This window comes from Lathamus discolor, chromosome 1 (genome assembly GCF_037157495.1).
Source record: "Lathamus discolor isolate bLatDis1 chromosome 1, bLatDis1.hap1, whole genome shotgun sequence".
Lineage (NCBI taxonomy): Eukaryota > Metazoa > Chordata > Aves > Psittaciformes > Psittacidae > Lathamus > Lathamus discolor.
This window is the reverse complement of record NC_088884.1, coordinates 18,321,553-18,333,639: the sequence shown is the minus strand read 5'-3', so window position 1 is coordinate 18,333,639 and position 12,087 is coordinate 18,321,553. Positions and strand designations below refer to the sequence as shown.

Sequence of the window (12,087 nt, the reverse complement as noted above, 5' to 3'; positions counted from 1 at the left end):
CTGAGCTCCTGTTTGTGATCTCACATGGCTTACAAAGATGCTACAGTCTGGATTTCAGTGCATCAGTGCTTAATTAAGCTAAATACATTAAAAACAAGAGTAAAGCTTCTTGCTCTCAAGAAATAAAAAGTCATCAGTGAGTGGATTTTTTTTCTTTTTAGTATAAAAGTTGCTTAACAAGAAGGTGATGGGAGCTGTTTTTGTTACTGTTTAGATCAAATCTGAGCCAAAAAACACACTCATTGTTCGGATCTGAAAACCAATTTATTTTTCTTTGTGAAGCCTGCTGTACCAGGCCCTGTGCACCCAGCAGGGTTTATTGAATATGTCAACAATGACAATGTAGAAATTATTAAGAAATAAAAATGGTGGTTGAATGTCCCACAATACATTTCTAAAAGTAAGGCGTGAAAATAATATCATGGAGCAAAAGTGGAATAAAGTTTCCATTGCACAACTCTGTCATACTCATTGTTTACAAAAATAATTACTACAAAGTTCTGTATAATTAGCCTGCATATGCGTAGCACAGTTTTTTTAAGCATTAATTTAAAGATATCCTGTGATTTTCTCAACTCTGGAGTCATCAAAATAAAGACAAACCTATTCAAAGTTATTTGCACACTTGAGTTAGCTCTAATGAGCCACTCGAATCTCTTTGGCTATGCAATTTTGAGGCAGAGCAGGGACAATATATTCAAGTTTAATGATCACTTTTATTTCTACTATGTGTTAATGGACTGAGTTCTTCATTAACGCTTGCTTTACCCAAGTAAAGAATGTATTTCCCTTTCTCTGGCCAAGTAAGTTAATTTGAATGATATTGCATTTAAACTAGTAAAACATTACAGTGATAGATACAAGACTACCTTCAAGTGTATTCTCCTCATGTAATTCTCCCGTGTGTGCATATACACTTCAGTTGATATACCAACTGGCAAATACTGCTGAGAGGCAAATAAAATTACTTTTTATTATTGATACAGCACAGATTCTTCCCCTGAAAGCCTCTTGTGGAGGGCAGGAGTGGCATCTGAAGCAACAGATTATCAACTCAGAGAGTGAGAAGCCAATGTTAATGACAGAAAATATCTGTGAATTAAAAAAAATCACAGTATCTGATTTTCTAAAAAACTAATCTGCAAGGAACAGTTCTAGCAGATTAAAGGAAAAAAAAACAAAACCACCTCTCTTGAGTACTAAAATTGTAAAATATTTTTCTTATTTTTAATTTATTACTATTGGGATAGAATAGCCTATTTGAGGTGTCTTTTTTATTATTATTATTTTCCTTTGGGAAAAATGCTATAAAATATCTCCGTTGATTTGTTGTCATCTGTGCTAGATATGGAAAGACATTTTATCATCAAAACACAGTTTCTTAATACATTGTATTGAAAGCATTAAATCCTGCATGCAGAATAAGGATATTAAAAACAAACAACCAAACAAAACCAAAGTATAGGAAAGTGCTGCTATATTATATAAAGATTCTTCCTTTCTCTTTTTAAGAATTCAGAAATTCTGTATTTCTACAAATTTTCTCTATTAAAAGCAAATTTCTTTAGTAAGCAAAATGAAAACACAAAGACTAATGTGTCTTAATCGTCATATAGAATGGCTTTTGATATAAATTTATTTCATGATTTATGGAGGCAGTACATCTAGAAATTATTCTGTCCATTTCAGTCAGAAATTGACTTTGGAAATTTGAGGCAAAATTTAAAAATATTTTGAAAATAATATTTAATCACATTCTGTCCTAACTTTTGCTTCCATAAAGGGATAATTCCAGACGAGGAGACAAGAAATACGTCCAATTCTGCAGAAATGCTGTATAATGGGCTACTAACCTTTGATAATCATATATTCAATTGGAGCAACCTTGAATGGTAAGATACCTGAACTTTTGCCAAAGCAAGCCAGGTCTTTAAAGTTTTATTCTGGGGGAGGGTAACTAGGAAACAGATCACCAGACAGGAAACTTTGATCACTGGAGGAGATTCCTAGGGAATTTACCAGGCAAAGAGGATCTCAGTGGAAGTGATTTACTGAGATAAAAGAAGCTGGAGCAGAAAAAAACCAAAACAACAAAACAGTAGAACATGCTTTCATGTTAGTAAAGTCCTTTCTAAAGCAAAAAGATTTCTAAAGCTAAAAGAGCAATGTGAACAACGGACTTTCAAGTGGGTTGTACAAATTAACACTGATGAAAAGAAAAATATTTTCCCAGTTGACCAGAAAAATGATGCTTCAGGTTTTTCTCAGAAAAAAATTAGCCAAAATAAACCTCCCAAAGTCCAGCTTTATTTTGAATCTCACAAGACTCTCATACATCTTCACATTTAACACAAAACTTAGGTGTGTGATTTCTTAACATCTTTTTTACACTTTTACACTTCAGGCTGATTTTGAAATGAGTAGTTCACTTATCTATCTGACTGTTTTTCATAGATGAAACTGTTTCTGAATTCATACTGGTGAATAGTTTTTATCTCTTTCAGCTGTGTACTTTCAGTAAATTTGCTGTTTGTTTGACTAATATCACCCAGCTTTAACCACATACTCTTGTTAACGCTTTCATTTTTATTCTACATTCATTCTCTACTTTTTGTTATTTTAGCATGTTTAAATCTATTTCCTTCTCCTGAAATTTCTATAATAGCTCAGATTTTTTTCACTGTCAAAGGAGCAGCTTATATTGCATATTTCCAAGTTAACAGTAATGAGTTAGCATAATTCACATTTCTGAAAAAAAAACCAAACCAAAACAAAAAAAAACAAACAAAAAAACAAGCAAACACTACTGATGTTTTATGTAAGGTGAGTAACTTCCCAACAAAATGCAAAATTAATCTGTTTTCAGTTTAGAACAACTTCTACTGGACAACAAATACCATCAACAACATGCCTAAAATTTGCAGGCCATTACTACCATACATCAGAAAAACATTCTAAATCAGTCACTCTTTTGGTTGACTTGAAATCACTTTAATATAGAAACACACAGCCCAGCTGCAACAACTGGAGAGTCTTTTAAAGTTGCTAGGAAGGCTTGGTAGCATTACAGAGATCCAGCATCTCCTGAGCAGTGGGAAGTCAGGAAGTAGAAGCTGCAGATCAGGAAGTTAAGCCAAGGCAGAGATCTTTTTGTCCCATTCACGTCAGTTCCATTTGGATCTGTGAGCCCAGTTCACAGCTGCGCTAGCCTAGAGAGATGAAACAATTTGAGCTGGAGGGCCTGTTGCTACAGTGCTACAATCAAAATGAAAAAGAAATTAAGCAGTTTCACTTTTTCTCTTTATCTGCTTCTATTAAATCATTTCCTCCAGATTTGACTTAGCAGACTCATAAAAACATGTATTTTGCCTGGTGGATATTGTCAACACAATTTCATGCAGAGAGTAAAATCATCTACCTTCAAGGGCTGGACTTCTACCCTCATTATCAAATTACAAATTCTGAACAAGTTATTTTGTTTGCAAATTTCCTTAAGAAAAAAAAAATGGTCTTAAAAAAACCTTTAAAAGGGACAACTTGACCTTTGAGAAAATACAGTCTTCTACAGCCTTAAAACAAGCAGAAAGAATCTGCCCAGGGTAAAGGTAAAATTATTGACAGAGTTTTTTCACCTACAGTAAGAAAAAGAAAAACATTTTTCATTAACAATATAAAATTATATCTTTCAACTGAAACCAATTTTAATTATTAACATAAATAATTATGTAGGACAAAATTTCTCTCTGCCAAGAGCTGTTGTAAGCATTCTGCACTATGTAATGATTATACTTGCTGTCTGAGAAACAGTAATTCAGAAATCATCCTACCATTTTTTAGGTCTATAACAATGAATTTCGGCTATTTTAATGTTTTTATTCTGATTTTCTCCTGAGCTTACTGTAGATTACTGTAGAACTGTAGCACTCTGAGATGAGATGTTCAAAAGTTTTGCAGTATTTTTTTCTCAGAAGCAGGTGTTAGACAGAATCACTAGTGTCAATCTCAGAATAAAGCTGCAACTTTCAAAAAGTGCAGTCTTATAGGCTGTCCTAGTTTTGGCAAACTCAAGCTTTTCCAAAAATCAAAATTAATATTATTATTTTAAACAATTGGAAAACAAAGACTACAGCATTCTTCAACCTGGTTTGCAAACTTGTGAGCTTCAGAGCACCATGTTCACCACAAACTAGTGACAAAGACCCATGAAAACTCCTTGCAGTGACTCTGGAATAACCAAATGTTGCATAGTCTTCTTTCTACCTCTAATCTGATTTTCATTTTGAAAGGTAAAGAGGAACAGGTCAGCATATTTTCACATCATTCACCTAGCCTTGCTGAACATTATTCCACTTTGAGTTACCATAATCTGATCTCAGAAACAGATGGTGATCTCAGTGCAGCTTTTTTATGGCTATCACTGATTTACAAAAATAGAAATGAGGAATGCAAAGATGAGATCTTTCCTTTTGACTGTTCCTTATTTTATTTCCCACATCATATTCTTTGAACCTTTCAATTGCAAAGAGTCATGTATCTCCCAGTTCTCTGTTATATCTCTGCCTTTTCTCATTTATTTTTCAGTTATTTCTCTTCTTATCTCTACAGCTTCTCAAGGCTGCAGTATCTCATTAAAACAAAATTGAAACTGTTAACCTTCCTATTCTCAGTAGTTTCTCAATTACTTTGAAGGACACAAGAATGCAGTCATATACCCATCAACTTTTAGAAACCAAGATTAACTTTTAGAAATGTTGAATATTTAAAGCAGAACTAGGCAATGCAATTCTTGTTCTGTCTCCATCATGCTCTAAACAGTCCAAGAACACAGAGTGTGTTCTAGACTTGGGTTCAGAGCCAGAAGGGAAACCTTGAAGTGAACAGAAGTGAAAAACAAGGTTGGGTTTACTTTTCCATTCAGCACAATCCCAAATAAATCAAGTTTAATTTGAGAATTACATTTGCAGATTACTCATGAAATAGACTCTTTTACATACCTTGGAGAGGATGATGCTAAGTTACACCTTTTGGTTGACTGACAGCAAAAATGAGTCTCTGGAAGAGACTGTCATTCTTTCTCCACCATATTGTATAAATACCATTCTCAGGCTGTTCCTCTGACAGGGTGGATATCCTCCTCTGTGCTAGTTTGCTGATCAAATTATAGAGATGCTGGCCACCCAGTCAGAAATCAGTCTGTTTCTCAGTATAATCTTTCAAGACTCTTTATTCCAGGACTACACATGATGTAGTTTTTGTCAGTACTTTTTGCTGAATTGTGTGAAGCTGTGCAAAGTCTGCTCTGAGGTTTGGTTCCCATGTCTCTAGGCAGAATTCATTGCAGCACAAAAAGTATTAAACAATCACTGTGGGAGAGAAAAAGTATCAGGCAAAGAGCAAATAGGACAAAGAATAAATCGAGAAACGATCTCCCTAACAAAATGCTCAAACAAATATTAGAAAAGAAGATCTATGAGCATTCAAAGATTAACAACAAAGTCAAGAATATTAGCCAGTGCAAACGTTTGAAGTATAAAAATGGAAAGTAAATTGAATGACTTTGAATAAAATTACTCCATCAGTTGACAAAGGGAACTAAATGAGCTGAGTATAACTTGAGTTTGGTAGAGCTTTTTACACAATGTGTCACAAAATTAGACTTAGAGATTTAAATAAAATTATGTAGGAGGAGCATATTGATGTAAGGTAATTTTAAATGGAAGAACATTGTTTTAGGTGAGCTCTCCTGTACCTCTGAAATTTGGATTAGGTCCATTCTGATTTAATATTTCTATTCATATTCTGAAAGAAAAGGTGAGGTGGCATATTAATCATTCTAAAAGATGATAATTAACTAGAAGAAGTTACAAGTACAGTGGAGGGGGAGATACATGAAGGAATATAATGCATTTAAGAGTAAACAAGTACAGAGGAGGAGGAAATGCGTGAAGCAATAGAATGCATTTAAGAGTAACAGTGAAATGCAAAGAAAAATATAATTCCTCTAGGGACAAACACTCCCTAGGAATAATTTAGATAATATAACTAAGCCAAAATTTCCCTTCCTAGGGCAATCAAAAAAACAGTTTGTGAGTCTAATGCTGTAACAAGTATGGAGTTCAGGCTGTTTGGTTAACTCTCACTCACTGAGAACCCAGTTCAGACTTCAGCTGCCTAAGGGAACTTTAGCTTTTCACATCCCTGCTCCAGCAATTTCTCTCCTAAAACTGAGTTAATTAGTGACAGATAACCTTCCCCAAGCAAAGTTTGTTACACCTTTCCAGCTACTTTTATATGCAACACTCTTCCAGGGACTGAAACACAAGCCCTCAGCGAACTGACAAGCCATATCTAATTGACCCCTGGCATGGTTTGCACTGTTGCTTTGCCCTGTGGTTTCTCTTGAAACACGAGAACTACTGGTGGCATAAGATTGTTTATTTGGAGAATGTAAAATTAGGGGTCTGGCTGCCTTCACCTATTGATTGACTTAGTCCTTAACTAAACTGTTCTCCAGTGATTAGCTTGCTGTGAGGAAAACCACTATCTTCTGCCTGGAAAGACTGTGTTCAAATAACTCAGTTTTTTTAATGAATTTAATCATATATTTCATATAAAACATATAGCCTCTCACTCACATGTTACACAAGCGCACAAAAATGATTAATGCTTTTGATTCATTGTTGATTCTTGTCTGGAATGTGACCCTTCATCCAGTCGCCATGAAACTAATCTTCAGTGCAAGCCACTTAAACTCACACCCACTGAATTATACCCTTCTGACAGATATTGCTATCCAGTAGGCGAGAGCTAACTCAAATAAATCTGGTGTGTAAACTCCTCTACTCTCACATTTTTCAGCCCTCAAATGGAAGCAGAGTGTCGTCTATCACATATTTCTGAATCACTATCCTGATATTTGTAAACAAATTTCTACCTTGGAAAACTTGCTACCTGGCTGGGAGAGGCCTGGAAATAAATAGGCTCTTGTGGTTTAAAATCCTCCATGCCCTCCTGAACTTCTACTCTGGCTAATATAGTCTGCATTTTGTCTAAAAGCAGACTTTTAAAAAATCAAATCAATATATTGATTGCCTAGATCTGGGCTATACTCCATTAAAATTTGACAAATATTTCAAAGTAGGCAGCTGCAATCAGCAAAGTGCACTGAAATTTATATTCAATTTACATATCATAACTTATACAGAAAAATAAAATCTGTATTCTTCCAAAAGGGGATACCTCAGCTTCATTTTGGCAGCTTTAACAAGTGGTGAGTGATGCATTTCAGCATATTCAAGGAAAAGATCTTTTTATATCCATACATTACTGCTGAAGTCTCCTTCTCTGCTGAAGCATACCAATACTTAGCTTACTTTAGCAAGTGCAATGTGTTTGTTTGTGTTATTTGAAAAAAGTAATTAAAAAAAATCAAATACTTTGCTTTACGCATCTGCAGATAGTCTGACTTTTGAACATACTGTCTTCCTGCCTTGGGAATAAGGCTTCCACAATTAAGAATTTCAGTTTCTTAGTCTTTATTTTTAGATACTTAGCCCTTATACTAATTGGACATATTTGTAGACAGTGCTTTAAATTCATTCAATCACTCAGATTAAGCACAAATGCAGTTATTTAGGTCTTCTTGTTGCCAAATCTTTTTTCCCTGCACTGCATGTCACTGCAGTACATGTGAGAGCAATGCACGTACTGTACATGAGTATTTTACTTTGTTGCCTTATGATCCCACTACACAATTTTCATTTTGTGGGCATTACCTTTGTTAGTTTATCTTTAAAATTAATTCTACTTTCCATGACATGAAGTGAGCACAGCCCAGATGATAGATAGCAATTTAATGAGATGTCTCAAAGTAAAAATCTTTATTGATGTGTCCCCTGTCCTTTCTCTAGGGGTCTCTATCAGATGTTGCTCATCAATCAGGCATAAAATTTATTTGCCATCAACCATGTCTGATAACATTTCCACCCTTGTCATTAGTAAAATGTATTTTCATATATTCATGTACACTGCCTTAGCTAAAATGTAAGTGAATGTTTCCTTTTTATTTGTTTATTTATTTATTTATTTATTTATTTATTTATTTATTTATTAAGTGGCCGAAACCAAGAACCTTGCAGTATAATTCTTCAAGTCATAGCTCAGCTATGATTTTCCTTTAATTTCTCCTTCAGGATAAGTTAAGGTTGCTTAAATACACAAAAGATGGAATGAACTGGATCTTCCACTTTTATTCTGTCACACTGTTAGCATAAATCTCTCTTGAAAGCCACCATCAGGCTTTTCCTCAGCTCATGGCTCCTTTTTCTGGATTCTCATTCATTACCTTTTTTCCCTTTTGCAGGCTTAGGTCATTTTCCTCAATCCCAAATTTTACCTATTTGTCTTTTTACTACATCTTCATGTTTTCCAGTGTTAGAGCTTTCTTCAATATCCATGTACCAGTTTCCCTATTAAAAAAATTAATATCCAATTTGTCCTCAGGTGAACAGTCGATTTATCTTCTGCTGCAAAGATTAAAAGCAGGGATTCACCAAACCTATCAGCATCTTTTTGTCTATAATATGCTTACTTTTGATGCTTGCAGCTTTAACCAGTGTACATCAGATGACATACCTTTTCCCAGGAATTATATAAATACCTCAGGTTGTGCTCTGTTTCAAAACAGATAGTCACTTTATGTTATGCTTCTTAGAATTTGCTAGTCAACAACAATCATGAAAGGATGGTTCAAATTTTCTCACCAAGGGTTCATTTTAAGTCTAAGGTTTTGTTCCTCTTGTAGTTTCAGATTTATGAAAACCCTTCAGTGACAAACTTCTAAAATGTTGGCTTTATTTTTATTCTCTGGTTAAAATACATAACACAGAAGTTTAACTTTTACCGACATTGCATTGTTGTTCACATTTCAATAGCAAATTTTCCATTATTCACAGAATAATGTGTGCAAGAAAACAAATTACTTTGAAAAAGCAATTGTTGTAAATGCTAATATGAAAATAAAAACACCTTCAATTTATCCTCCACTTCACTAACATGAAGAGCTGCTTAAAATTCTTCTACTTATCTTCTTTATTTCCAGGAATTCTATCTCTGATGGAGCCAGGACTGAAGAAACAGTTTCTTCAGTTTAATTTACACATATTTATTGTAGTTTGTAGTGCTCAGGAAGTATCCTGGACGTAAGTTTCTTTGAAATGAATTTTTCTGTGAATACAGAATATGTATTAGAACAGCATAGGAAAACCTGGATTACTGCAGTCCCTTCCCAGATTGCAGTGAGAACCACAAAGGCTGTTTTGATTTGCTTATGTATTGTATCGGCAAAATACTATGGAATAAGATAGGAAATGGAAAGTAGAGGGAGTCATTCTGTTAAGTGATCGATGCTTCTGCTTTTGCTATAAGCCACAGGAAAGTAGTTACCAAAAGCATCTGTAAAGCTGCTTTTAAAATGAAAAAGCTCCTGTCATGGTCAGTAACTTCCCACCCAACCATGGATTTTATCAGCATGCCCTTGTCTCATCAGAACTTTGCTAAGAAAACAACTTTCTTTATCCTCCATTTAGGGGCATCTAATGATTTCAGATTAATTAGCAAATTAGGCAATAAAGATCTATCTTTAAAGATGACAGTCCCACTTCCTAAGTCCCATCACAGTTTATTGCATTAGGGTTTGAAGGATTCATTTCCATAACACAGCATCTAGCAATCAATTACAATACTTTAGATATTGAATTTATCATAGAAGAAGAAAACAAAATATTTTTATGAGATGACTGAAAAAAATTAGGCAGTAAAATGCCTATACATTAGTGGTTTTCACTCCAGAATAGCATTTTCCTAGCTTTCCCACATTACTGACAAGAAGCTAAGGAAATAGCACTTGAGGAAGTAGGCAACTGAGTAACATAGCCTTCAAATCAGCTATGCTGTGAACAAGTGCTGTGTCGGGTGTTCTATAGTAGTGGTCAGAATGGTGACACCTGAGGATGGCACTCTGCAACTTAGCTGTGCTAGCCCATGGTACAACACTATAGAAACCATGAGGCAGCTTCCCAGTTTGACATCAAACTATCTCGGTGTTTCTCTCCTGCAAGAACATCCAGTTGCTGCATCATTGATGATGTGTTACAAACCCACAAGTGACTTCCTAGTAACTTGTTTTATACCCTTGGCCATAGCTTTGCCAATGATTTCTCTCATACGAAATTCATTCATTTAAGCAATCTTGAGCAATGGCTGACAGGAAAATGCTGAACAAGAAGTTAAACTAGAAAATTCTCTCTTTAGTTCCAACGTCATTTCATCTATGACTGAAAATGTTAAGATTTGGTCCAAGTTAGAAGCCAGCAAAAGTTTCAGGGGTAGTTCCAGTTCTGTGGAAATTAAATATTGATGAAATATGGGTACATTTTTGGTTCGACTTCAGTCTGTTCCTTTGGAACCAAATTCATTAATCTGGAGCATGGTACTTAGAAATAATAAAAAAAAAAAAAAAAACAGATCAGAAAAGTATGTATAGTAGGAAAATCTGTCTTTCTCAAGAAAAAACAAACAGACAAAAAAATTAAACTAGCCTCACAAATGCAGTCCTCACAATAGACCTCAAGAGAGGACCAAAAGATGTTATCCTTCTAAAGGCTTTTCATCTCTGTTTTCTATGATTCAGTATTTGAATTAATTATGATAGGTTTTATTACTATGATATTTTAAGGCTAAAAATGAAATGGGAAACTGTGCTATCATTTGCATTGCCTGATCTCTTTGGTGTCTTATTAATGAAGTATTACTGAAACATTACTGAAACAAAAGTTCAAGTAACTATAGTGACTTCAGAACAAAATGGAATATCTACTTTCTTTCTCTTGTGTCATGACACTATGCAAAAAGTAAAGCAGTCTCGTTTTATAGCTTATGCTTGTTTTAACTTGTTTTTTATTACGCAGATATGAAGCAAATATGTCAGTAGTGTAAACTTATGCTGTTAGGAGTGATTTCCATGACCAATGTCAGCAGTAATATTATTCTGGGAATAATCCTAGCAAAACAACACTATATATTTTTTACGTTTCAGCAGCATGGCTTCTGTAAAGACAGGACACTGTGCTAGAAGTGCTGGGCGCATATGGAGAAGAAAGAATGCAAGTTAACGTTTGCATTTGGCACGCTCAGTAAGATTGATTTGTGAAAGAGGTAGACAAGCAATGCAGCCATTAATAAAGACGCTTCACTATAGCATATGATCTTCAAAGCATATACTTAAGATCAGATCTGTTTATATCACCTAATTCTGTTACTAGTCTTTAAACTTTATGGCAAGTAAGTTAGCTATGAAGATATAATAATAACACAATAATTTAAATACAATAACACACCGAACCTTAGATATATAGAATCGTAGAATCATAGAATAGTTAGGGTTGGAAAGGACCTCAAGATCATCCAGTTCCAACCCCCTGCCATGGGCAGGGACAATTCACAATAAACCATGTCACCCAAGGCTTCATCCAACCTGTCCTTGAACACCACCAGGGATGAAGCACTCACAACCTCCCTGGGCAACCCATTCCAGTGCCTCACCACCCTAACAGGAAAGAATTTCCTCCTTATATCCAATCTAAACTTCCCCTGTTTAAGTTTTAACCCATTACCCCTTGTCCTGTCACTACAGTCCCTGACAAAGAGTCCCTCCCCAGCATCCCTATAGGCCCCCTTCAGGTACTGGAAGGCTGCTATGAGGTCTCCACGCAGCCTTCTCTTCACCAGGCTAAACAGCCCCAACTTTCTCAGCCTATCTTCATATGGGAGGTGCTCCAGCCCCCTGATCATCCTCGTGGCCCTCCTCTGGTCTTGTTCCAGCAGTTCCATGTCCTTTTTATGTTGAGGACACCAGAACTGCACACAATACTCCAGGTGAGGTCTCACAAGAGCAGAGTAGAGGGGCAGGATCACCTCCTTCGACTTGCTGGTCACACTCCTTTAGATGCAGCTCAGGATATGGTTGGCTTTCTGGGCTGCATGCGCACACTGCCGGCTCATGTTCATTTTCTCATTGACCAGCACCCC

At 35.4% G+C, this 12,087-nt stretch overlaps 1 long non-coding RNA gene across 1 annotated transcript in view; it reads left to right on the top strand.

The window, feature by feature from the left end:
• LOC136007063 (uncharacterized) overlaps positions 1-11,264 on the top strand; it is a 45,241-nt gene extending 33,977 nt beyond the window's left edge. Inside the window, exons 4-5 of the long non-coding RNA XR_010609449.1 lie at positions 1,784-1,892; positions 11,096-11,264. This is a non-coding gene — a long non-coding RNA (uncharacterized LOC136007063). The remainder of the gene's footprint in view (positions 1-1,783; positions 1,893-11,095) is intronic.
• The last annotated feature ends 823 nt before the right edge of the window (positions 11,265-12,087 follow it).